Raw genomic sequence first — 18,228 nt, 5'->3', positions numbered from 1 at the left:
AAGGACAACAGAACTTGGGATTCCCAGCCAGTCTCCCATGCTGGTACTTGCCAAGCCTTAAGCTGCATTGCTGCTGCGATCTGCCAAGAGCACGCACATTCAGCTTAGAATGGCCGTTGACAGCAGCTGTTCAATTTGAACCTTCTTTTACTATCTCATGGAGAAACTAACACAATTTTCAGGTTCAAAAAGGTCAACAGAACTTGGGATTCCCAGCCAGTCTCCCATGCTGGTACTTGCCAAGCCTTAAGCTGCATTGCTGCTGCGATCTGACGAGAGCAGGCACATTCAGCTTAGAATGGCCGTTGACAACAGCTGTTCAATTTGAACCTTCTTTTACTATCTCATAGAGAAACTAACACAATTTTCAGGTTCAAAAAGGTCAACGGAACTTGGAATTCCCAGCCAGTTTCCCTTGCTGGTACTTGCCAAGCCTTAAGCTGAATCGCTGCTGCAATCTGACAAGAGCACGCACATTCAGCTTAGAATGGCAGTTGACAGCAGCTGTTCAAATTGAACCTTCTTTTGCTATCTCATAGAGAAACTAACACAATTTTCAGGTTCAAAAAGGTCAACGGAACTTGGAATTCCCAGCCAGTCTCCCATGCTGGTACTTGCCAAGCCTTACGCTGCATTGCTGCTGCGATCTGACGAGAGCAGGCACATTCAGCTTAGAATGGCCGTTGACAGCAGCTGTTCAATTTGAACCTTCTTTTACTATCTCATAGAGAAACTAACACAATTTTCAGGTTCAAAAAGGTCAACAGAACTTGGGATTCCCAGCCAGTCTCCCATGCTGGTACTTGCCAAGCCTTAAGCTGCATTGCTGCTGCGATCTGACGAGAGCAGGCACATTCAGCTTAGAATGGCCGTTGACAGCAGCTGTTCAATTTGAACCTTCTTTCGCTATATCATAGAGAAACTAACACAATTTTCAGGTTCAAAAAGGTCAACGGAACTTGGGATTCCCAGCCAGTCTCCCATGCTGGTACTTGCCAAGCCTTAAGCTGCATTGCTGCTGCGATCTGACGAGAGCAGGCACATTCAGCTTAGAATTGCCGTTGACAGCAGCTGTTCAATTTGAACCTTCTTTTACTATCTCATAGAGAAACTAACACAATTTTCAGGTTCAAAAGGGTCACCAGAACTTGGGATTCCAAGCAAGTCTCCCATGCTGGTACCTGCCAAGCCTTAAGCTGCATTGCTGCTGCGATCTGACGAGAGCATGCACATTCAGCTTAGAATGGCCGTTGACAGCAGCTGTTCAATTTGAACCTTCTTTTACTATCTCATAGAGAAACTAACACAATTTTCAGGTTCAAAAAGGTCAACGGAACTTGGGATTCCCAGCCAGTCTCCCATGCTGGTACTTGCCAAGCCTTAAGCTGCTGCGATCTGACGAGAGCAGGCACATTCAGCTTAGAATTGCCGTTGACAGCAGCTGTTCAATTTGAACCTTCTTTTACTATCTCATAGAGAAACTAACACAATTTTCAGGTTCAAAAAGGTCAACAGAACTTGGGATTCCCAGCCAGTCTTCCATGCTGGTACTTGCCAAGCCTTAAGCTGCATCGCTGCTGCGATCTGACAAGAGCACACACATTCAGCTTAGAATGGCCGTTGACAGCAGTTGTTCAATTTGAACCTTCTTCTACTATCTCATATAGAAACTAACACAATTTTCAGGTTCAAAAGGGTCACCAGAACTTGGGATTCCAAGCAAGTCTCCCATGCTGGTACCTGCCAAGCCTTAAGCTGCATTGCTGCTGCGATCTGACGAGAGCAGGCACATTCAGCTTAGAATGGCCGTTGACAGCAGCTGTTCAATTTGAACCTTCTTTTGCTATCTCATAGAGAAACTAACACAATTTTCAGGTTCAAAAAGGTCAACGGAACTTGGGATTCCCAGCCAGTCTCCCATGCTGGTACTTGCCAAGCCTTAAGCTGCATTGCTGCTGCGATCTGACGAGAGCAGGCACATACAGCTTAGAATTGCCGTTGACAGCAGCTGTTCAATTTGAACCTTCTTTTACTATCTCATAGAGAAACTAACACAATTTTCAGGTTCAAAAAGGTCACCAGAACTTGGGATTCCAAGCCAGTCTCCCATGCTGGTACTTGCCAAGCCTTAAGCTGCATTGCTGCTGCGATCTGACAAGAGCAGGCACATTCAGCTTAGAATGGCCGTTGACAGCAGCTGTTCAATTTGAACCTTCTTTTACTATCTCATAGAGAAACTAACACAATTTTCAGGTTCAAAAAGGTCAACAGAACTTGGGATTCCCAGCCAGTCTCCCATGCTGGTACTTGCCAAGCCTTAAGCTGCATTGCTGCTGCGATCTGATGAGAGCAGGCACATTCAGCTTAGAATGGCCGTTGACAGAAGCTGTTCAATTTGAACCTTCTTTTACTATCTCATAGAGAAACTAACACATTTTCATGTTCAAAAAGGTCAACGGAACTTGGAATTCCCAGCCAGTCTCCCATGCTGGTACTTGCCAAGCCTTAAGCTGCATTGCTGCTGCGATCTGACGAGAGCAGGCACATTCAGCTTAGAATTGCCGTTGACAGCAGCTTTTCAATTTGAACCTTCTTTTACTATCTCATAGAGAAACTAACACAATTTTCAGGTTCAAAAAGGTCAACAGAACTTGGGATTCCCAGCCAGTCTCCCATGCTGGTACTTGCCAAGCCTTAAGCTGCATCGCTGCTGCGATCTGACAAGAGCACACACATTCAGCTTAGAATGGCCGTTGACAGCAGTTGTTCAATTTGAACCTTCTTCTACTATCTCATATAGAAACTAACACAATTTTCAGGTTCAAAAAGGTCAACGGAACTTGGGATTCCCAGGCAGTCTCCCATGCTGGTACTTGCCAAGCCTTAAGCTGCATTGCTGCTGCGATCTGACGAGAGCAGGCACATTCAGCTTAGAATTGCCGTTGACAGCAGCTGTTCAACTTGAACCTTCTTTTACTATCTCATAGAGAAACTAACACAATTTTCAGGTTCAAAAAGGTCAACAGAACTTGGGATTCCCAGCCAGTCTCCCATGCTGGTACTTGCCAAGCCTTAAGCTGCATCGCTGCTGCGATCTGACAAGAGCACACACATTCAGCTTAGAATGGCCGTTGACAGCAGCTGTTCAATTTGAACCTTCTTTTGCTATCTCATAGAGAAACTAACACAATTTTCAGGTTCAAAAATGTCAACGGAACTTGGGATTCCCAGCCAGTCTCCCATGCTGGTACTTGCCAAGCCTTAAGCTGCATCACTGCTGCGATCTGACGAGAGCAGGCACATTCAGCTTAGAATGGCCGTTGACAGCAGCATTTCAAATTGAACCTTTTTTTACTATCTCATAGAGAAACTAAAACAATTTTCAAGTTCAAAAAGGACAACAGAACTTGGGATTCCCAGCCAGTCTCCCATGCTGGTACTTGCCAAGCCTTAAGCTGCATTGCTGCTGCGATCTGCCAAGAGCACGCACATTCAGCTTAGAATGGCCGTTGACAGCAGCTGTTCAATTTGAACCTTCTTTTACTATCTCATGGAGAAACTAACACAATTTTCAGGTTCAAAAAGGTCAACAGAACTTGGGATTCCCAGCCAGTCTCCCATGCTGGTACTTGCCAAGCCTTAAGCTGCATTGCTGCTGCGATCTGACGAGAGCATGCACATTCAGCTTAGAATGGCCGTTGACAGCAGCTGTTCAATTTGAACCTTCTTTTACTATCTCATAGAGAAACTAACACAATTTTCAGGTTCAAAAAGGTCAACGGAACTTGGGATTCCCAGCCAGTCTCCCATGCTGGTACTTGCCAAGCCTTAAGCTGCTGCGATCTGACGAGAGCAGGCACATTCAGCTTAGAATTGCCGTTGACAGCAGCTGTTCAATTTGAACCTTCTTTTACTATCTCATAGAGAAACTAACACAATTTTCAGGTTCAAAAAGGTCAACAGAACTTGGGATTCCCAGCCAGTCTTCCATGCTGGTACTTGCCAAGCCTTAAGCTGCATCGCTGCTGCGATCTGACAAGAGCACACACATTCAGCTTAGAATGGCCGTTGACAGCAGTTGTTCAATTTGAACCTTCTTCTACTATCTCATATAGAAACTAACACAATTTTCAGGTTCAAAAGGGTCACCAGAACTTGGGATTCCAAGCAAGTCTCCCATGCTGGTACCTGCCAAGCCTTAAGCTGCATTGCTGCTGCGATCTGACGAGAGCAGGCACATTCAGCTTAGAATGGCCGTTGACAGCAGCTGTTCAATTTGAACCTTCTTTTGCTATCTCATAGAGAAACTAACACAATTTTCAGGTTCAAAAAGGTCAACGGAACTTGGGATTCCCAGCCAGTCTCCCATGCTGGTACTTGCCAAGCCTTAAACTGCATTGCTGCTGCGATCTGACGAGAGCAGGCACATACAGCTTAGAATTGCCGTTGACAGCAGCTGTTCAATTTGAACCTTCTTTTACTATCTCATAGAGAAACTAACACAATTTTCAGGTTCAAAAAGGTCACCAGAACTTGGGATTCCAAGCCAGTCTCCCATGCTGGTACTTGCCAAGCCTTAAGCTGCATTGCTGCTGCGATCTGACAAGAGCAGGCACATTCAGCTTAGAATGGCCGTTGACAGCAGCTGTTCAATTTGAACCTTCTTTTACTATCTCATAGAGAAACTAACACAATTTTCAGGTTCAAAAAGGTCAACAGAACTTGGGATTCCCAGCCAGTCTCCCATGCTGGTACTTGCCAAGCCTTAAGCTGCATTGCTGCTGCGATCTGACAAGAGCAGGCACATTCAGCTTAGAATGGCCGTTGACGGCAGCTGTTCAATTTGAACCTTCTTTTGCTATCTCATAGAGAAACTAACACAATTTTCAGGTTCAAAAAGGTCAACGGAACTTGGGATTCCCAGCCAGTCTCCCATGCTGGTACTTGCCAAGCCTTAAGCTGCATTGCTGCTGCGATCTGATGAGAGCAGGCACATTCAGCTTAGAATGGCCGTTGACAGCAGCTGTTCAATTTGAACCTTCTTTTACTATTTCATAGAGAAACTAACACATTTTCATGTTCAAAAAGGTCAACGGAACTTGGAATTCCCAGCCAGTCTCCCATGCTGGTACTTGCCAAGCCTTAAGCTGCATTGCTGCTGCGATCTGACGAGAGCAGGCACATTCAGCTTAGAATTGCCGTTGACTGCAGCTTTTCAATTTGAACCTTCTTTTACTATCTCATAGAGAAACTAACACAATTTTCAGGTTCAAAAAGGTCAACAGAACTTGGGATTCCCAGCCAGTCTCCCATGCTGGTACTTGCCAAGCCTTAAGCTGCATCGCTGCTGCGATCTGACAAGAGCACACACATTCAGCTTAGAATGGCCGTTGACAGCAGCTGTTCAATTTGAACCTTCTTCTACTATCTCATATAGAAACTAACACAATTTTCAGGTTCAAAAAGGTCAACAGAACTTGGGATTCCCAGCCAGTCTCCCATGCTGGTACTTGCCAAGCCTTAAGCTGCATTGCTGCTGCGATCTGACGAGAGCAGGCACATTCAGCTTAGAATGGCCGTTGACAACAGCTGTTCAATTTGAACCTTCTTTTACTATCTCATAGAGAAACTAACACAATTTTCAGGTTCAAAAAGGTCAACAGAACTTGGGATTCCAAGCCAGTCTCCCATGCTGGTACTTGCCAAGCCTTAAGCTGCATCGCTGCTGCGATCTGACAAGAGCACACACATTCAGCTTAGAATGGCCGTTGACAGCAGCTGTTCAATTTGAACCTTCTTTTGCTATCTCATAGAGAAACTAACACAATTTTCAGGTTCAAAAAGGTCAACGGAACTTGGGATTCCCAGCCAGTCTCCCATGCTGGTACTTGCCAAGCCTTAAGCTGCATCACTGCTGCGATCTGACAAGAGCACGCACATTCAGCTTAGAATGGCCGTTGACAGCAGCTGTTCAATTTGAACCTTCTTTTACTATCTCATAGAGAAACTAACACAATTTTCAGGTTCAAAAAGGTCAACGGAACTTGGGATACCCAGCCAGTCTCCCATGCTGGTACTTGCCAAGCCTTAAGCTGCATCGCTGCTGCGATCTGACGAGAGCACGCACATTCAGCTTAGAATGGCCGTTGACAGCAGCTGTTCAATTTGAACCTTCTTTTACTATCTCATAGAGAAACTAACACAATTTTCAGGTTCAAAAAGGTCAACGGAACTTGGGATTCCCAGCCAGTCTCCCATGCTGGTACTTGCCAAGCCTTAAGCTGCATTGCTGCTGCGATCTGACGAGAGCAGGCACATTCAGCTTAGAATGGCCGTTGACAGCAGCATTTCAAATTGAACCTTTTTTTACTATCTCATAGAGAAACTAAAACAATTTTCAAGTTCAAAAAGGACAACAGAACTTGGGATTCCCAGCCAGTCTCCCATGCTGGTACTTGCCAAGCCTTAAGCTGCATTGCTGCTGCGATCTGCCAAGAGCACGCACATTCAGCTTAGAATGGCCGTTGACAGCAGCTGTTCAATTTGAACCTTCTTTTACTATCTCATGGAGAAACTAACACAATTTTCAGGTTCAAAAAGGTCAACAGAACTTGGGATTCCCAGCCAGTCTCCCATGCTGGTACTTGCCAAGCCTTAAGCTGCATTGCTGCTGCGATCTGACGAGAGCAGGCACATTCAGCTTAGAATGGCCGTTGACAACAGCTGTTCAATTTGAACCTTCTTTTACTATCTCATAGAGAAACTAACACAATTTTCAGGTTCAAAAAGGTCAACGGAACTTGGAATTCCCAGCCAGTTTCCCTTGCTGGTACTTGCCAAGCCTTAAGCTGAATCGCTGCTGCAATCTGACAAGAGCACGCACATTCAGCTTAGAATGGCAGTTGACAGCAGCTGTTCAAATTGAACCTTCTTTTGCTATCTCATAGAGAAACTAACACAATTTTCAGGTTCAAAAAGGTCAACGGAACTTGGAATTCCCAGCCAGTCTCCCATGCTGGTACTTGCCAAGCCTTACGCTGCATTGCTGCTGCGATCTGACGAGAGCAGGCACATTCAGCTTAGAATGGCCGTTGACAGCAGCTGTTCAATTTGAACCTTCTTTTACTATCTCATAGAGAAACTAACACAATTTTCAGGTTCAAAAAGGTCAACAGAACTTGGGATTCCCAGCCAGTCTCCCATGCTGGTACTTGCCAAGCCTTAAGCTGCATTGCTGCTGCGATCTGACGAGAGCAGGCACATTCAGCTTAGAATGGCCGTTGACAGCAGCTGTTCAATTTGAACCTTCTTTCGCTATATCATAGAGAAACTAACACAATTTTCAGGTTCAAAAAGGTCAACGGAACTTGGGATTCCCAGCCAGTCTCCCATGCTGGTACTTGCCAAGCCTTAAGCTGCATTGCTGCTGCGATCTGACGAGAGCAGGCACATTCAGCTTAGAATTGCCGTTGACAGCAGCTGTTCAATTTGAACCTTCTTTTACTATCTCATAGAGAAACTAACACAATTTTCAGGTTCAAAAGGGTCACCAGAACTTGGGATTCCAAGCAAGTCTCCCATGCTGGTACCTGCCAAGCCTTAAGCTGCATTGCTGCTGCGATCTGACGAGAGCATGCACATTCAGCTTAGAATGGCCGTTGACAGCAGCTGTTCAATTTGAACCTTCTTTTACTATCTCATAGAGAAACTAACACAATTTTCAGGTTCAAAAAGGTCAACGGAACTTGGGATTCCCAGCCAGTCTCCCATGCTGGTACTTGCCAAGCCTTAAGCTGCTGCGATCTGACGAGAGCAGGCACATTCAGCTTAGAATTGCCGTTGACAGCAGCTGTTCAATTTGAACCTTCTTTTACTATCTCATAGAGAAACTAACACAATTTTCAGGTTCAAAAAGGTCAACAGAACTTGGGATTCCCAGCCAGTCTTCCATGCTGGTACTTGCCAAGCCTTAAGCTGCATCGCTGCTGCGATCTGACAAGAGCACACACATTCAGCTTAGAATGGCCGTTGACAGCAGTTGTTCAATTTGAACCTTCTTCTACTATCTCATATAGAAACTAACACAATTTTCAGGTTCAAAAGGGTCACCAGAACTTGGGATTCCAAGCAAGTCTCCCATGCTGGTACCTGCCAAGCCTTAAGCTGCATTGCTGCTGCGATCTGACGAGAGCAGGCACATTCAGCTTAGAATGGCCGTTGACAGCAGCTGTTCAATTTGAACCTTCTTTTGCTATCTCATAGAGAAACTAACACAATTTTCAGGTTCAAAAAGGTCAACGGAACTTGGGATTCCCAGCCAGTCTCCCATGCTGGTACTTGCCAAGCCTTAAGCTGCATTGCTGCTGCGATCTGACGAGAGCAGGCACATACAGCTTAGAATTGCCGTTGACAGCAGCTGTTCAATTTGAACCTTCTTTTACTATCTCATAGAGAAACTAACACAATTTTCAGGTTCAAAAAGGTCACCAGAACTTGGGATTCCAAGCCAGTCTCCCATGCTGGTACTTGCCAAGCCTTAAGCTGCATTGCTGCTGCGATCTGACAAGAGCAGGCACATTCAGCTTAGAATGGCCGTTGACAGCAGCTGTTCAATTTGAACCTTCTTTTACTATCTCATAGAGAAACTAACACAATTTTCAGGTTCAAAAAGGTCAACAGAACTTGGGATTCCCAGCCAGTCTCCCATGCTGGTACTTGCCAAGCCTTAAGCTGCATTGCTGCTGCGATCTGACAAGAGCAGGCACATTCAGCTTAGAATGGCCGTTGACGGCAGCTGTTCAATTTGAACCTTCTTTTGCTATCTCATAGAGAAACTAACACAATTTTCAGGTTCAAAAAGGTCAACGGAACTTGGGATTCCCAGCCAGTCTCCCATGCTGGTACTTGCCAAGCCTTAAGCTGCATTGCTGCTGCGATCTGATGAGAGCAGGCACATTCAGCTTAGAATTGCCGTTGACAGCAGCTTTTCAATTTGAACCTTCTTTTACTATCTCATAGAGAAACTAACACAATTTTCAGGTTCAAAAAGGTCAACAGAACTTGGGATTCCCAGCCAGTCTCCCATGCTGGTACTTGCCAAGCCTTAAGCTGCATCGCTGCTGCGATCTGACAAGAGCACACACATTCAGCTTAGAATGGCCGTTGACAGCAGCTGTTCAATTTGAACCTTCTTCTACTATCTCATATAGAAACTAACACAATTTTCAGGTTCAAAAAGGTCAACAGAACTTGGGATTCCCAGCCAGTCTCCCATGCTGGTACTTGCCAAGCCTTAAGCTGCATTGCTGCTGCGATCTGACGAGAGCAGGCACATTCAGCTTAGAATGGCCGTTGACAACAGCTGTTCAATTTGAACCTTCTTTTACTATCTCATAGAGAAACTAACACAATTTTCAGGTTCAAAAAGGTCAACAGAACTTGGGATTCCAAGCCAGTCTCCCATGCTGGTACTTGCCAAGCCTTAAGCTGCATCGCTGCTGCGATCTGACAAGAGCACACACATTCAGCTTAGAATGGCCGTTGACAGCAGCTGTTCAATTTGAACCTTCTTTTGCTATCTCATAGAGAAACTAACACAATTTTCAGGTTCAAAAAGGTCAACGGAACTTGGGATTCCCAGCCAGTCTCCCATGCTGGTACTTGCCAAGCCTTAAGCTGCATCACTGCTGCGATCTGACAAGAGCACGCACATTCAGCTTAGAATGGCCGTTGACAGCAGCTGTTCAATTTGAACCTTCTTTTACTATCTCATAGAGAAACTAACACAATTTTCAGGTTCAAAAAGGTCAACGGAACTTGGGATACCCAGCCAGTCTCCCATGCTGGTACTTGCCAAGCCTTAAGCTGCATCGCTGCTGCGATCTGACGAGAGCACGCACATTCAGCTTAGAATGGCCGTTGACAGCAGCTGTTCAATTTGAACCTTCTTTTACTATCTCATAGAGAAACTAACACAATTTTCAGGTTCAAAAAGGTCAACGGAACTTGGGATTCCCAGCCAGTCTCCCATGCTGGTACTTGCCAAGCCTTAAGCTGCATTGCTGCTGCGATCTGACGAGAGCAGGCACATTCAGCTTAGAATGGCCGTTGACAGCAGCATTTCAAATTGAACCTTTTTTTACTATCTCATAGAGAAACTATAACAATTTTCAAGTTCAAAAAGGACAACAGAACTTGGGATTCCCAGCCAGTCTCCCATGCTGGTACTTGCCAAGCCTTAAGCTGCATTGCTGCTGCGATCTGACAAGAGCACGCACATTCAGCTTAGAATGGCCGTTGACAGCAGCTGTTCAATTTGAACCTTCTTTTACTATCTCATGGAGAAACTAACACAATTTTCAGGTTCAAAAAGGTCAACAGAACTTGGGATTCCCAGCCAGTCTCCCATGCTGGTACTTGCCAAGCCTTAAGCTGCATTGCTGCTGCGATCTGACGAGAGCAGGCACATTCAGCTTAGAATGGCAGTTGACTGCAGCTGTTCAATTTGAACCTTCTTCTACTATCTCATAGAGAAACTAACACAATTTTCAGGTTCAAAAAGCTCACCAGAACTTGGGATTCCCAGCCAGTTTCCCTTGCTGGTACTTGCCAAGCCTTAAGCTGAATCGCTGCTGCGATCTGACAAGAGCACACACATTCAGCTTAGAATGGCCGTTGACAGCAGTTGTTCAATTTGAACCTTCTTCTACTATCTCATATAGAAACTAACACAATTTTCAGGTTCAAAAGGGTCACCAGAACTTGGGATTCCAAGCAAGTCTCCCATGCTGGTACCTGCCAAGCCTTAAGCTGCATTGCTGCTGCGATCTGACAAGAGCAGGCACATTCAGCTTAGAATGGCCGTTGACAGCAGCTGTTCAATTTGAACCTTCTTTTGCTATCTCATAGAGAAGCTAACACATTTTCAGGTTCAAAAAGGTCAACGGAACTTGGAATTCCCAGCCAGTCTCCCATGCTGGTACTTGCCAAGCCTTACGCTGCATTGCTGCTGCGATCTGACGAGAGCAGGCACATTCAGCTTAGAATGGCCGTTGACAGCAGCTGTTCAATTTGAACCTTCTTTTGCTATCTCATAGAGAAACTAACACAATTTTCAGGTTCAAAAAGGTCAACAGAACTTAGGATTCCCAGCCAGTCTCCCATGCTGGTACTTGCCAAGCCTTAAGCTGCATTGCTGCTGCGATCTGACGAGAGCAGGCACATTCAGCTTAGAATGGCAGTTGACTGCAGCTGTTCAATTTGAACCTTCTTCTACTATCTCATAGAGAAACTAACACAATTTTCAGGTTCAAAAAGCTCACCAGAACTTGGGATTCCCAGCCAGTTTCCCTTGCTGGTACTTGCCAAGCCTTAAGCTGAATCGCTGCTGCAATCTGACAAGAGCACGCACATTCAGCTTAGAATGGCAGTTGACAGCAGCTGTTCAAATTGAACCTTCTTTTGCTATCTCATAGAGAAACTAACACAATTTTCAGGTTCAAAAAGGTCAACGGAACTTGGAATTCCCAGCCAGTCTCCCATGCTGGTACTTGCCAAGCCTTACGCTGCATTGCTGCTGCGATCTGACGAGAGCAGGCACATTCAGCTTAGAATGGCCGTTGACAGCAGCTGTTCAATTTGAACCTTCTTTTACTATCTCATAGAGAAACTAACACAATTTTCAGGTTCAAAAAGGTCAACAGAACTTGGGATTCCCAGCCAGTCTCCCATGCTGGTACTTGCCAAGCCTTAAGCTGCATTGCTGCTGCGATCTGACGAGAGCAGGCACATTCAGCTTAGAATGGCCGTTGACAGCAGCTGTTCAATTTGAACCTTCTTTTGCTATTTCATAGAGAAACTAACACAATTTTCAGGTTCAAAAAGGTCAACGGAACTTGGGATTCCCAGCCAGTCTCCCATGCTGGTACTTGCCAAGCCTTAAGCTGCATTGCTGCTGCGATCTGACGAGAGCAGGCACATTCAGCTTAGAATTGCCGTTGACAGCAGCTGTTCAATTTGAACCTTCTTTTACTATCTCATAGAGAAACTAACACAATTTTCAGGTTCAAAAAGGTCAACAGAACTTGGGATTCCCAGCCAGTCTCCCATGCTGGTACTTGCCAAGCCTTAAGCTGCATCGCTGCTGCGATCTGACAAGAGCACACACATTCAGCTTAGAATGGCCGTTGACAGCAGTTGTTCAATTTGAACCTTCTTCTACTATCTCATATAGAAACTAACACAATTTTCAGGTTCAAAAGGGTCACCAGAACTTGGGATTCCAAGCAAGTCTCCCATGCTGGTACCTGCCAAGCCTTAAGCTGCATTGCTGCTGCGATCTGACAAGAGCAGGCACATTCAGCTTAGAATGGCCGTTGACAGCAGCTGTTCAATTTGAACCTTCTTTTGCTATCTCATAGAGAAACTAACACAATTTTCAGGTTCAAAAAGGTCAACGGAACTTGGGATTCCCAGCCAGTCTCCCATGCTGGTACTTGCCAAGCCTTAAGCTGCATTGCTGCTGCGATCTGACGAGAGCAGGCACATTCAGCTTAGAATTGCCGTTGACAGCAGCTGTTCAATTTGAACCTTCTTTTACTATCTCATAGAGAAACTAACACAATTTTCAGGTTCAAAAAGGTCACCAGAACTTGGGATTCCAAGCCAGTCTCCCATGCTGGTACTTGCCAAGCCTTAAGCTGCATTGCTGCTGCGATCTGACAAGAGCAGGCACATTCAGCTTAGAATGGCCGTTGACAGCAGCTGTTCAATTTGAACCTTCTTTTACTATCTCATAGAGAAACTAACACAATTTTCAGGTTCAAAAAGGTCAACAGAACTTGGGATTCCCAGCCAGTCTCCCATGCTGGTACTTGCCAAGCCTTAAGCTGCATTGCTGCTGCGATCTGGCAAGAGCAGGCACATTCAGCTTAGAATGGCCGTTGACAACAGCTGTTCAATTTGAACCTTTTTTTGCTATCTCATATAGAAACTAACACAATTTTCAGGTTTAAAAAGGTCAACGGAACTTGGGATTCCCAGCCAGTCTCCCATGCTGGTACTTGCCAAGCCTTAAGCTGCATTGCTGCTGCGATCTGATGAGAGCAGGCACATTCAGCTTAGAATGGCCGTTGACAGCAGCTGTTCAATTTGAACCTTCTTTTACTATCTCATAGAGAAACTAACACATTTTCAGGTTCAAAAAGGTCAACGGAACTTGGAATTCCCAGCCAGTCTCCCATGCTGGTACTTGCCAAGCCTTAAGCTGCATTGCTGCTGCGATCTGACGAGAGCAGGCACATTCAGCTTAGAATGGCCGTTGACAGCAGCTGTTCAATTTGAACCTTCTTTTACTATCTCATAGAGAAACTAACACAATTTTCAGGTTCAAAAAGGTCAACAGAACTTGGGATTCCCAGCCAGTCTCCCATGCTGGTACTTGCCAAGCCTTAAGCTGCATTGCTGCTGCGATCTGACGAGAGCAGGCACATTCAGCTTAGAATGGCCGTTGACGGCAGCTGTTCAATTTGAACCTTCTTTTGCTATCTCATAGAGAAACTAACACAATTTTCAGGTTCAAAATGGTCAACGGAACTTGGGATTCCCAGCCAGTCTCCCATGCTGGTACTTGCCAAGCCTTAAGCTGCATTGCTGCTGCGATCTGACGAGAGCAGGCACATTCAGCTTAGAATTGCCGTTGACAGCAGCTGTTCAATTTGAACCTTCTTTTACTATCTCATAGAGAAACTAACACAATTTTCAGGTTCAAAAAGGTCAACAGAACTTGGGATTCCCAGCCAGTCTCCCATGCTGGTACTTGCCAAGCCTTAAGCTGCATTGCTGCTGCGATCTGACAAGAGCAGGCACATTCAGCTTAGAATGGCCGTTGACAGCAGCTGTTCAATTTGAACCTTCTTTTGCTATCTCATAGAGAAACTAACACAATTTTCAGGTTCAAAAAGGTCAACGGAACTTGGGATTCCCAGCCAGTCTCCCATGCTGGTACTTGCCAAGCCTTAAGCTGCTGCGATCTGACGAGAGCAGGCACATTCAGCTTAGAATGGCCGTTGACAGCAGCTGTTCAATTTGAACCTTCTTTTACTATCTCATAGAGAAACTAACACATTTTCAGGTTCAAAAAGGTCAACAGAACTTGGGATTCCCAGCCAGTCTCCCATGCTGGTACTTGCCAAGCCTTAAGCTGCATTGCTGCTGCGATCTGACGAGAGCAGGCACATTCAGCTTAGAATGGCCGTTGACAGCAGCTTTTCAATTTGAACCTTCTTTTACTATCTCATAGAGAAACTAACACAATTTTCAGGTTCAAAAAGGTCAACAGAACTTGGGATTCCCAGCCAGTCTCCCATGCTGGTACTTGCCAAGCCTTAAGCTGCATCGCTGCTGCGATCTGACAAGAGCACACACATTCAGCTTAGAATGGCCGTTGACAGCAGTTGTTCAATTTGAACCTTCTTCTACTATCTCATATAGAAACTAACACAATTTTCAGGTTCAAAAAGGTCAACGGAACTTGGGATTCCCAGGCAGTCTCCCATGCTGGTACTTGCCAAGCCTTAAGCTGCATTGCTGCTGCGATCTGACGAGAGCAGGCACATTCAGCTTAGAATTGCCGTTGACAGCAGCTGTTCAATTTGAACCTTCTTTTACTATCTCATAGAGAAACTAACACAATTTTCAGGTTCAAAAAGGTCAACAGAACTTGGGATTCCCAGCCAGTCTCCCATGCTGGTACTTGCCAAGCCTTAAGCTGCATCGCTGCTGCGATCTGACAAGAGCAGACACATTCAGCTTAGAATGGCCGTTGACAGCAGTTGTTCAATTTGAACCTTCTTCTACTATCTCATATAGAAACTAACACAATTTTCAGGTTCAAAAAGGTCACCAGAACTTGGAATTCCAAGGCAGTCTCCCATGCTGGTACTTGCCAAGCCTTAAGCTGCATTGCTGCTGCGATCTGACAAGAGCAGGCACATTCAGCTTAGAATGGCCGTTGACAGCAGCTGTTCAATTTGAACCTTCTTTTACTATCTCATAGAGAAACTAACACAATTTTAAGGTTCAAAAAGGTCAACAGAACTTGGGATTCCCAACCAGTCTCCCATGCTGGTACTTGCCAAGCCTTAAGCTGCATTGCTGCTGCGATCTGACAAGAGCAGGCACATTCAGCTTAGAATGGCCGTTGACAGCAGCTGTTCAATTTGAACCTTCTTTTGCTATCTCATAGAGAAACTAACACAATTTTCAGGTTCAAAAAGGTCAACGGAACTTGAGATTCCCAGCCAGTCTCCCATGCTGGTACTTGCCAAGCCTTAAGCTGCATTGCTGCTGCGATCTGACGAGAGCAGGCACATTCAGCTTAGAATGGCCGTTGACAGCAGCTGTTCAATTTGAACCTTCTTTTACTATCTCATAGAGAAACTAACACATTTTCAGGTTCAAAAAGGTCAACGGAACTTGGAATTCCCAGCCAGTCTCCCATGCTGGTACTTGCCAAGCCTTAAGCTGCATTGCTGCTGCGATCTGACGAGAGCAGGCACATTCAGCTTAGAATTGCCGTTGACAGCAGCTGTTCAATTTGAACCTTCTTTTACTATCTCATAGAGAAACTAACACAATTTTCAGGTTCAAAAAGGTCAACAGAACTTGGGATTCTCAGCCAGTCTCCCATGCTGGTACTTGCCAAGCCTTAAGCTGCATCGCTGCTGCGATCTGACAAGAGCACACACATTCAGCTTAGAATGGCCGTTGACAGCAGTTGTTCAATTTGAACCTTCTTCTACTATCTCATATAGAAACTAACACAATTTTCAGGTTCAAAAAGGTCTCCAGAACTTGGGATTCCAAGCCAGTCTCCCATGCTGGTACTTGCCAAGCCTTAAGCTGCATTGCTGCTGCGATCTGACAAGAGCAGGCACATTCAGCTTAGAATGGCCGTTGACAGCAGCTGTTCAATTTGAACCTTCTTTTACTATCTCATAGAGAAACTAACACAATTTTCAGGTTCAAAAAGGTCAACAGAACTTGGGATTCCCAGCCAGTCTCCCATGCTGGTACTTGCCAAGCCTTAAGCTGCATTGCTGCTGCGATCTGACAAGAGCAGGCACATTCAGCTTAGAATGGCCGTTGACAGCAGCTGTTCAATTTGAACCTTCTTTTGCTATCTCATAGAGAAACTAACACAATTTTCAGGTTCAAAAAGGTCAACGGAACTTGGGATTCCCAGCCAGTCTCCCACGCTGGTACTTGCCAAGCCTTAAGTTGCATTGCTGCTGCGATCTGACGAGAGCACGCACATTCAGCTTAGAATGGCCGTTGACAGCAGCTGTTCAATTTGAACCTTCTTTTACTATCTCATAGAGAAACTAACACAATTTTCAGGTTCAAAAAAGTCACCAGAACTTGGGATTCCCAGCCAGTCTCCCATGCTGGTACTTGCCAAGCCTTAAGCTGCATCACTGCTGCGATCTGACAAGAGCACGCACATTCAGCTTAGAATGGCCGTTGACAGCAGCTGTTCAATTTGAACCTTCTTTTACTATCTCATAGAGAAACTAACACAATTTTCAGGTTCGAAAAGGTCAACGGAACTTGGGATTCCCAGCCAGTCTCCCATGCTGGTACTTGCCAAGCCTTAAGCTGCATCGCTGCTGCGATCTGACAAGAGCACGCACATTCAGCTTAGAATGGCCGTTGACAGCAGCTGTTCAATTTGAACCTTCTTTTACTGTCTCATAGAGAAACTAACACAATTTTCAGGTTCAAAAAGGTCAACGGAACTTGGGATTCCCAGCCAGTCTCCCATGCTGGTACTTGCCAAGCCTTAAGCTGCATTGCTGCTGCGATCTGACGAGAGCAGGCACATTCAGCTTAGAATGGCCGTTGACAGCAGCATTTCAAATTGAACCTTCTTTTACTATCTCATAGAGAAACTAAAACAATTTTCAAGTTCAAAAAGGTCAACAGAACTTGGGATTCCCAGCCAGTCTCCCATGCTGGTACTTGCCAAGCCTTAAGCTGCATCGCTGTTGCGATTTGACAAGAGCACGCACATTCAGCTTAGAATGGCCGTTGACAGCAGCTGTTCAATTTGAACCTTCTTTTACTATCTCATGGAGAAACTAACACAATTTTCAGGTTCAAAAAGGTCAACAGAACTTGGGATTCCCAGCCAGTCTCCCATGCTGGTACTTACCAAGCCTTAAGCTGCATTGCTGCTGCTATCTGACGAGAGCAGGCACATTCAGCTTAGAATGGCCGTTGACAGCAGCTGTTCAATTTGAACCTTCTTTTGCTATCTCATAGAGAAACTAACACAATTTTTAGGTTCAAAAAGGTCAACGGAACTTGGGATTCCCAGCCAGTCTCCCATGCTGGTACTTGCCAAGCCTTAAGCTGCATTGCTGCTGCGATCTGACGAGAGCAGGCACATTCAGCTTAGAATGGCCGTTGACAGCAGCTGTTCAATTTGAACCTTCTTTTGCTATCTCATAGAGAAACTAACACAATTTTCAGGTTCAAAAAGGTCAACAGAACTTGGGATTCCCAGCCAGTCTCCCATGCTGGTACTTGCCAAGCCTTAAGCTGCATTGCTGCTGCGATCTGACGAGAGCAGGCACATTCAGCTTAGAATGGCCGTTGACAGCAGCATTTCAAATTGAACCTTCTTTTACTATCTCATAGAGAAACTAAAAAAATTTTCAGGTTCAAAAAGGTCAACAGAACTTGGGATTCCCAGCCAGTCTCCCATGCTGGTACTTACCAAGCCTTAAGCTGCATTGCTGCTGCTATCTGACGAGAGCAGGCACATTCAGCTTAGAATGGCCGTTGACAGCAGCTGTTCAATTTGAACCTTCTTTTGCTATCTCATAGAGAAACTAACACAATTTTCAGGTTCAAAAAGGTCAACGGAACTTGGGATTCCCAGCCAGTCTCCCATGCTGGTACTTGCCAAGGCTAAAGCTGCATTGCTGCTGCGATCTGACGAAAGCAGGCACATTCAGCTTAGAATGGCCGTTGACAGCAGCTGTTCAATTTGAACCTTCTTTTACTATCTCATAGAGAAACTAACACATTTTCAGGTTCAAAAAGGTCAACGGAACTTGGAATTCCCAGCCAGTCTCCCATGCTGGTACTTGCCAAGCCTTACGCTGCATTGCTGCTGCGATCTGACGAGAGCAGGCACATTCAGCTTAGAATGGCCGTTGACAG

General features: G+C 45.3%; 58 pseudogenes; all 58 read right to left on the bottom strand.

Moving 5' to 3' along the window:
• Positions 1 to 191: 191 nt before the first annotated feature.
• LOC140079297 (5S ribosomal RNA) lies at positions 192 to 310 on the bottom strand (annotated as a pseudogene).
• Positions 311 to 569: 259 nt separating this feature from the next.
• LOC140087690 (5S ribosomal RNA) lies at positions 570 to 688 on the bottom strand (annotated as a pseudogene).
• Positions 689 to 758: 70 nt separating this feature from the next.
• LOC140079296 (5S ribosomal RNA) lies at positions 759 to 877 on the bottom strand (annotated as a pseudogene).
• A 70-nt stretch (positions 878 to 947) lies between these two features.
• Positions 948 to 1,066, bottom strand: LOC140083919 (5S ribosomal RNA; annotated as a pseudogene).
• Positions 1,067 to 1,884: 818 nt separating this feature from the next.
• On the bottom strand, positions 1,885 to 2,003 carry LOC140086381 (5S ribosomal RNA; annotated as a pseudogene).
• Positions 2,004 to 2,262: 259 nt separating this feature from the next.
• On the bottom strand, positions 2,263 to 2,381 carry LOC140079901 (5S ribosomal RNA; annotated as a pseudogene).
• A 69-nt stretch (positions 2,382 to 2,450) lies between these two features.
• On the bottom strand, positions 2,451 to 2,569 carry LOC140083115 (5S ribosomal RNA; annotated as a pseudogene).
• Positions 2,570 to 2,828: 259 nt separating this feature from the next.
• LOC140084085 (5S ribosomal RNA) lies at positions 2,829 to 2,947 on the bottom strand (annotated as a pseudogene).
• Positions 2,948 to 3,206: 259 nt separating this feature from the next.
• Positions 3,207 to 3,325, bottom strand: LOC140086695 (5S ribosomal RNA; annotated as a pseudogene).
• Positions 3,326 to 3,584: 259 nt separating this feature from the next.
• Positions 3,585 to 3,703, bottom strand: LOC140091658 (5S ribosomal RNA; annotated as a pseudogene).
• A 629-nt stretch (positions 3,704 to 4,332) lies between these two features.
• LOC140091788 (5S ribosomal RNA) lies at positions 4,333 to 4,451 on the bottom strand (annotated as a pseudogene).
• A 259-nt stretch (positions 4,452 to 4,710) lies between these two features.
• On the bottom strand, positions 4,711 to 4,829 carry LOC140091027 (5S ribosomal RNA; annotated as a pseudogene).
• Positions 4,830 to 4,899: 70 nt separating this feature from the next.
• On the bottom strand, positions 4,900 to 5,018 carry LOC140098914 (5S ribosomal RNA; annotated as a pseudogene).
• A 69-nt stretch (positions 5,019 to 5,087) lies between these two features.
• LOC140083114 (5S ribosomal RNA) lies at positions 5,088 to 5,206 on the bottom strand (annotated as a pseudogene).
• Positions 5,207 to 5,465: 259 nt separating this feature from the next.
• Positions 5,466 to 5,584, bottom strand: LOC140079294 (5S ribosomal RNA; annotated as a pseudogene).
• Positions 5,585 to 5,843: 259 nt separating this feature from the next.
• Positions 5,844 to 5,962, bottom strand: LOC140094544 (5S ribosomal RNA; annotated as a pseudogene).
• Positions 5,963 to 6,032: 70 nt separating this feature from the next.
• Positions 6,033 to 6,151, bottom strand: LOC140096227 (5S ribosomal RNA; annotated as a pseudogene).
• A 70-nt stretch (positions 6,152 to 6,221) lies between these two features.
• Positions 6,222 to 6,340, bottom strand: LOC140092918 (5S ribosomal RNA; annotated as a pseudogene).
• A 259-nt stretch (positions 6,341 to 6,599) lies between these two features.
• Positions 6,600 to 6,718, bottom strand: LOC140079292 (5S ribosomal RNA; annotated as a pseudogene).
• Positions 6,719 to 6,977: 259 nt separating this feature from the next.
• LOC140087689 (5S ribosomal RNA) lies at positions 6,978 to 7,096 on the bottom strand (annotated as a pseudogene).
• A 70-nt stretch (positions 7,097 to 7,166) lies between these two features.
• Positions 7,167 to 7,285, bottom strand: LOC140079291 (5S ribosomal RNA; annotated as a pseudogene).
• A 70-nt stretch (positions 7,286 to 7,355) lies between these two features.
• LOC140083918 (5S ribosomal RNA) lies at positions 7,356 to 7,474 on the bottom strand (annotated as a pseudogene).
• Positions 7,475 to 8,292: 818 nt separating this feature from the next.
• LOC140086380 (5S ribosomal RNA) lies at positions 8,293 to 8,411 on the bottom strand (annotated as a pseudogene).
• Positions 8,412 to 8,670: 259 nt separating this feature from the next.
• LOC140091026 (5S ribosomal RNA) lies at positions 8,671 to 8,789 on the bottom strand (annotated as a pseudogene).
• Positions 8,790 to 8,859: 70 nt separating this feature from the next.
• Positions 8,860 to 8,978, bottom strand: LOC140081744 (5S ribosomal RNA; annotated as a pseudogene).
• A 259-nt stretch (positions 8,979 to 9,237) lies between these two features.
• LOC140079290 (5S ribosomal RNA) lies at positions 9,238 to 9,356 on the bottom strand (annotated as a pseudogene).
• Positions 9,357 to 9,615: 259 nt separating this feature from the next.
• Positions 9,616 to 9,734, bottom strand: LOC140094543 (5S ribosomal RNA; annotated as a pseudogene).
• A 70-nt stretch (positions 9,735 to 9,804) lies between these two features.
• LOC140096226 (5S ribosomal RNA) lies at positions 9,805 to 9,923 on the bottom strand (annotated as a pseudogene).
• A 70-nt stretch (positions 9,924 to 9,993) lies between these two features.
• On the bottom strand, positions 9,994 to 10,112 carry LOC140092906 (5S ribosomal RNA; annotated as a pseudogene).
• Positions 10,113 to 10,371: 259 nt separating this feature from the next.
• On the bottom strand, positions 10,372 to 10,490 carry LOC140089111 (5S ribosomal RNA; annotated as a pseudogene).
• Positions 10,491 to 10,937: 447 nt separating this feature from the next.
• LOC140087688 (5S ribosomal RNA) lies at positions 10,938 to 11,056 on the bottom strand (annotated as a pseudogene).
• A 70-nt stretch (positions 11,057 to 11,126) lies between these two features.
• LOC140095339 (5S ribosomal RNA) lies at positions 11,127 to 11,245 on the bottom strand (annotated as a pseudogene).
• A 259-nt stretch (positions 11,246 to 11,504) lies between these two features.
• LOC140087687 (5S ribosomal RNA) lies at positions 11,505 to 11,623 on the bottom strand (annotated as a pseudogene).
• Positions 11,624 to 11,693: 70 nt separating this feature from the next.
• LOC140079289 (5S ribosomal RNA) lies at positions 11,694 to 11,812 on the bottom strand (annotated as a pseudogene).
• A 70-nt stretch (positions 11,813 to 11,882) lies between these two features.
• LOC140083917 (5S ribosomal RNA) lies at positions 11,883 to 12,001 on the bottom strand (annotated as a pseudogene).
• Positions 12,002 to 12,449: 448 nt separating this feature from the next.
• On the bottom strand, positions 12,450 to 12,568 carry LOC140083916 (5S ribosomal RNA; annotated as a pseudogene).
• Positions 12,569 to 12,827: 259 nt separating this feature from the next.
• Positions 12,828 to 12,946, bottom strand: LOC140097878 (5S ribosomal RNA; annotated as a pseudogene).
• A 70-nt stretch (positions 12,947 to 13,016) lies between these two features.
• On the bottom strand, positions 13,017 to 13,135 carry LOC140098901 (5S ribosomal RNA; annotated as a pseudogene).
• A 69-nt stretch (positions 13,136 to 13,204) lies between these two features.
• Positions 13,205 to 13,323, bottom strand: LOC140083117 (5S ribosomal RNA; annotated as a pseudogene).
• Positions 13,324 to 13,393: 70 nt separating this feature from the next.
• On the bottom strand, positions 13,394 to 13,512 carry LOC140079288 (5S ribosomal RNA; annotated as a pseudogene).
• Positions 13,513 to 13,582: 70 nt separating this feature from the next.
• LOC140083915 (5S ribosomal RNA) lies at positions 13,583 to 13,701 on the bottom strand (annotated as a pseudogene).
• A 70-nt stretch (positions 13,702 to 13,771) lies between these two features.
• Positions 13,772 to 13,890, bottom strand: LOC140091025 (5S ribosomal RNA; annotated as a pseudogene).
• Positions 13,891 to 14,140: 250 nt separating this feature from the next.
• LOC140079287 (5S ribosomal RNA) lies at positions 14,141 to 14,259 on the bottom strand (annotated as a pseudogene).
• Positions 14,260 to 14,518: 259 nt separating this feature from the next.
• On the bottom strand, positions 14,519 to 14,637 carry LOC140084074 (5S ribosomal RNA; annotated as a pseudogene).
• A 70-nt stretch (positions 14,638 to 14,707) lies between these two features.
• LOC140096512 (5S ribosomal RNA) lies at positions 14,708 to 14,826 on the bottom strand (annotated as a pseudogene).
• A 259-nt stretch (positions 14,827 to 15,085) lies between these two features.
• Positions 15,086 to 15,204, bottom strand: LOC140092649 (5S ribosomal RNA; annotated as a pseudogene).
• Positions 15,205 to 15,274: 70 nt separating this feature from the next.
• LOC140083013 (5S ribosomal RNA) lies at positions 15,275 to 15,393 on the bottom strand (annotated as a pseudogene).
• A 69-nt stretch (positions 15,394 to 15,462) lies between these two features.
• Positions 15,463 to 15,581, bottom strand: LOC140083113 (5S ribosomal RNA; annotated as a pseudogene).
• A 448-nt stretch (positions 15,582 to 16,029) lies between these two features.
• Positions 16,030 to 16,148, bottom strand: LOC140091024 (5S ribosomal RNA; annotated as a pseudogene).
• Positions 16,149 to 16,218: 70 nt separating this feature from the next.
• Positions 16,219 to 16,337, bottom strand: LOC140096781 (5S ribosomal RNA; annotated as a pseudogene).
• Positions 16,338 to 16,596: 259 nt separating this feature from the next.
• On the bottom strand, positions 16,597 to 16,715 carry LOC140095928 (5S ribosomal RNA; annotated as a pseudogene).
• Positions 16,716 to 16,785: 70 nt separating this feature from the next.
• Positions 16,786 to 16,904, bottom strand: LOC140092892 (5S ribosomal RNA; annotated as a pseudogene).
• A 259-nt stretch (positions 16,905 to 17,163) lies between these two features.
• Positions 17,164 to 17,282, bottom strand: LOC140089317 (5S ribosomal RNA; annotated as a pseudogene).
• A 70-nt stretch (positions 17,283 to 17,352) lies between these two features.
• Positions 17,353 to 17,471, bottom strand: LOC140092880 (5S ribosomal RNA; annotated as a pseudogene).
• Positions 17,472 to 17,541: 70 nt separating this feature from the next.
• On the bottom strand, positions 17,542 to 17,660 carry LOC140079286 (5S ribosomal RNA; annotated as a pseudogene).
• A 70-nt stretch (positions 17,661 to 17,730) lies between these two features.
• Positions 17,731 to 17,849, bottom strand: LOC140089316 (5S ribosomal RNA; annotated as a pseudogene).
• Positions 17,850 to 17,919: 70 nt separating this feature from the next.
• Positions 17,920 to 18,038, bottom strand: LOC140095737 (5S ribosomal RNA; annotated as a pseudogene).
• A 69-nt stretch (positions 18,039 to 18,107) lies between these two features.
• On the bottom strand, positions 18,108 to 18,226 carry LOC140087686 (5S ribosomal RNA; annotated as a pseudogene).
• Positions 18,227 to 18,228: the final 2 nt, after the last annotated feature.

Source organism: Engystomops pustulosus, chromosome 9 (genome assembly GCF_040894005.1).
Source record: "Engystomops pustulosus chromosome 9, aEngPut4.maternal, whole genome shotgun sequence".
NCBI lineage: Eukaryota > Metazoa > Chordata > Amphibia > Anura > Leptodactylidae > Engystomops > Engystomops pustulosus.
This window is presented reverse-complemented; position numbering and strand designations above follow the sequence as displayed.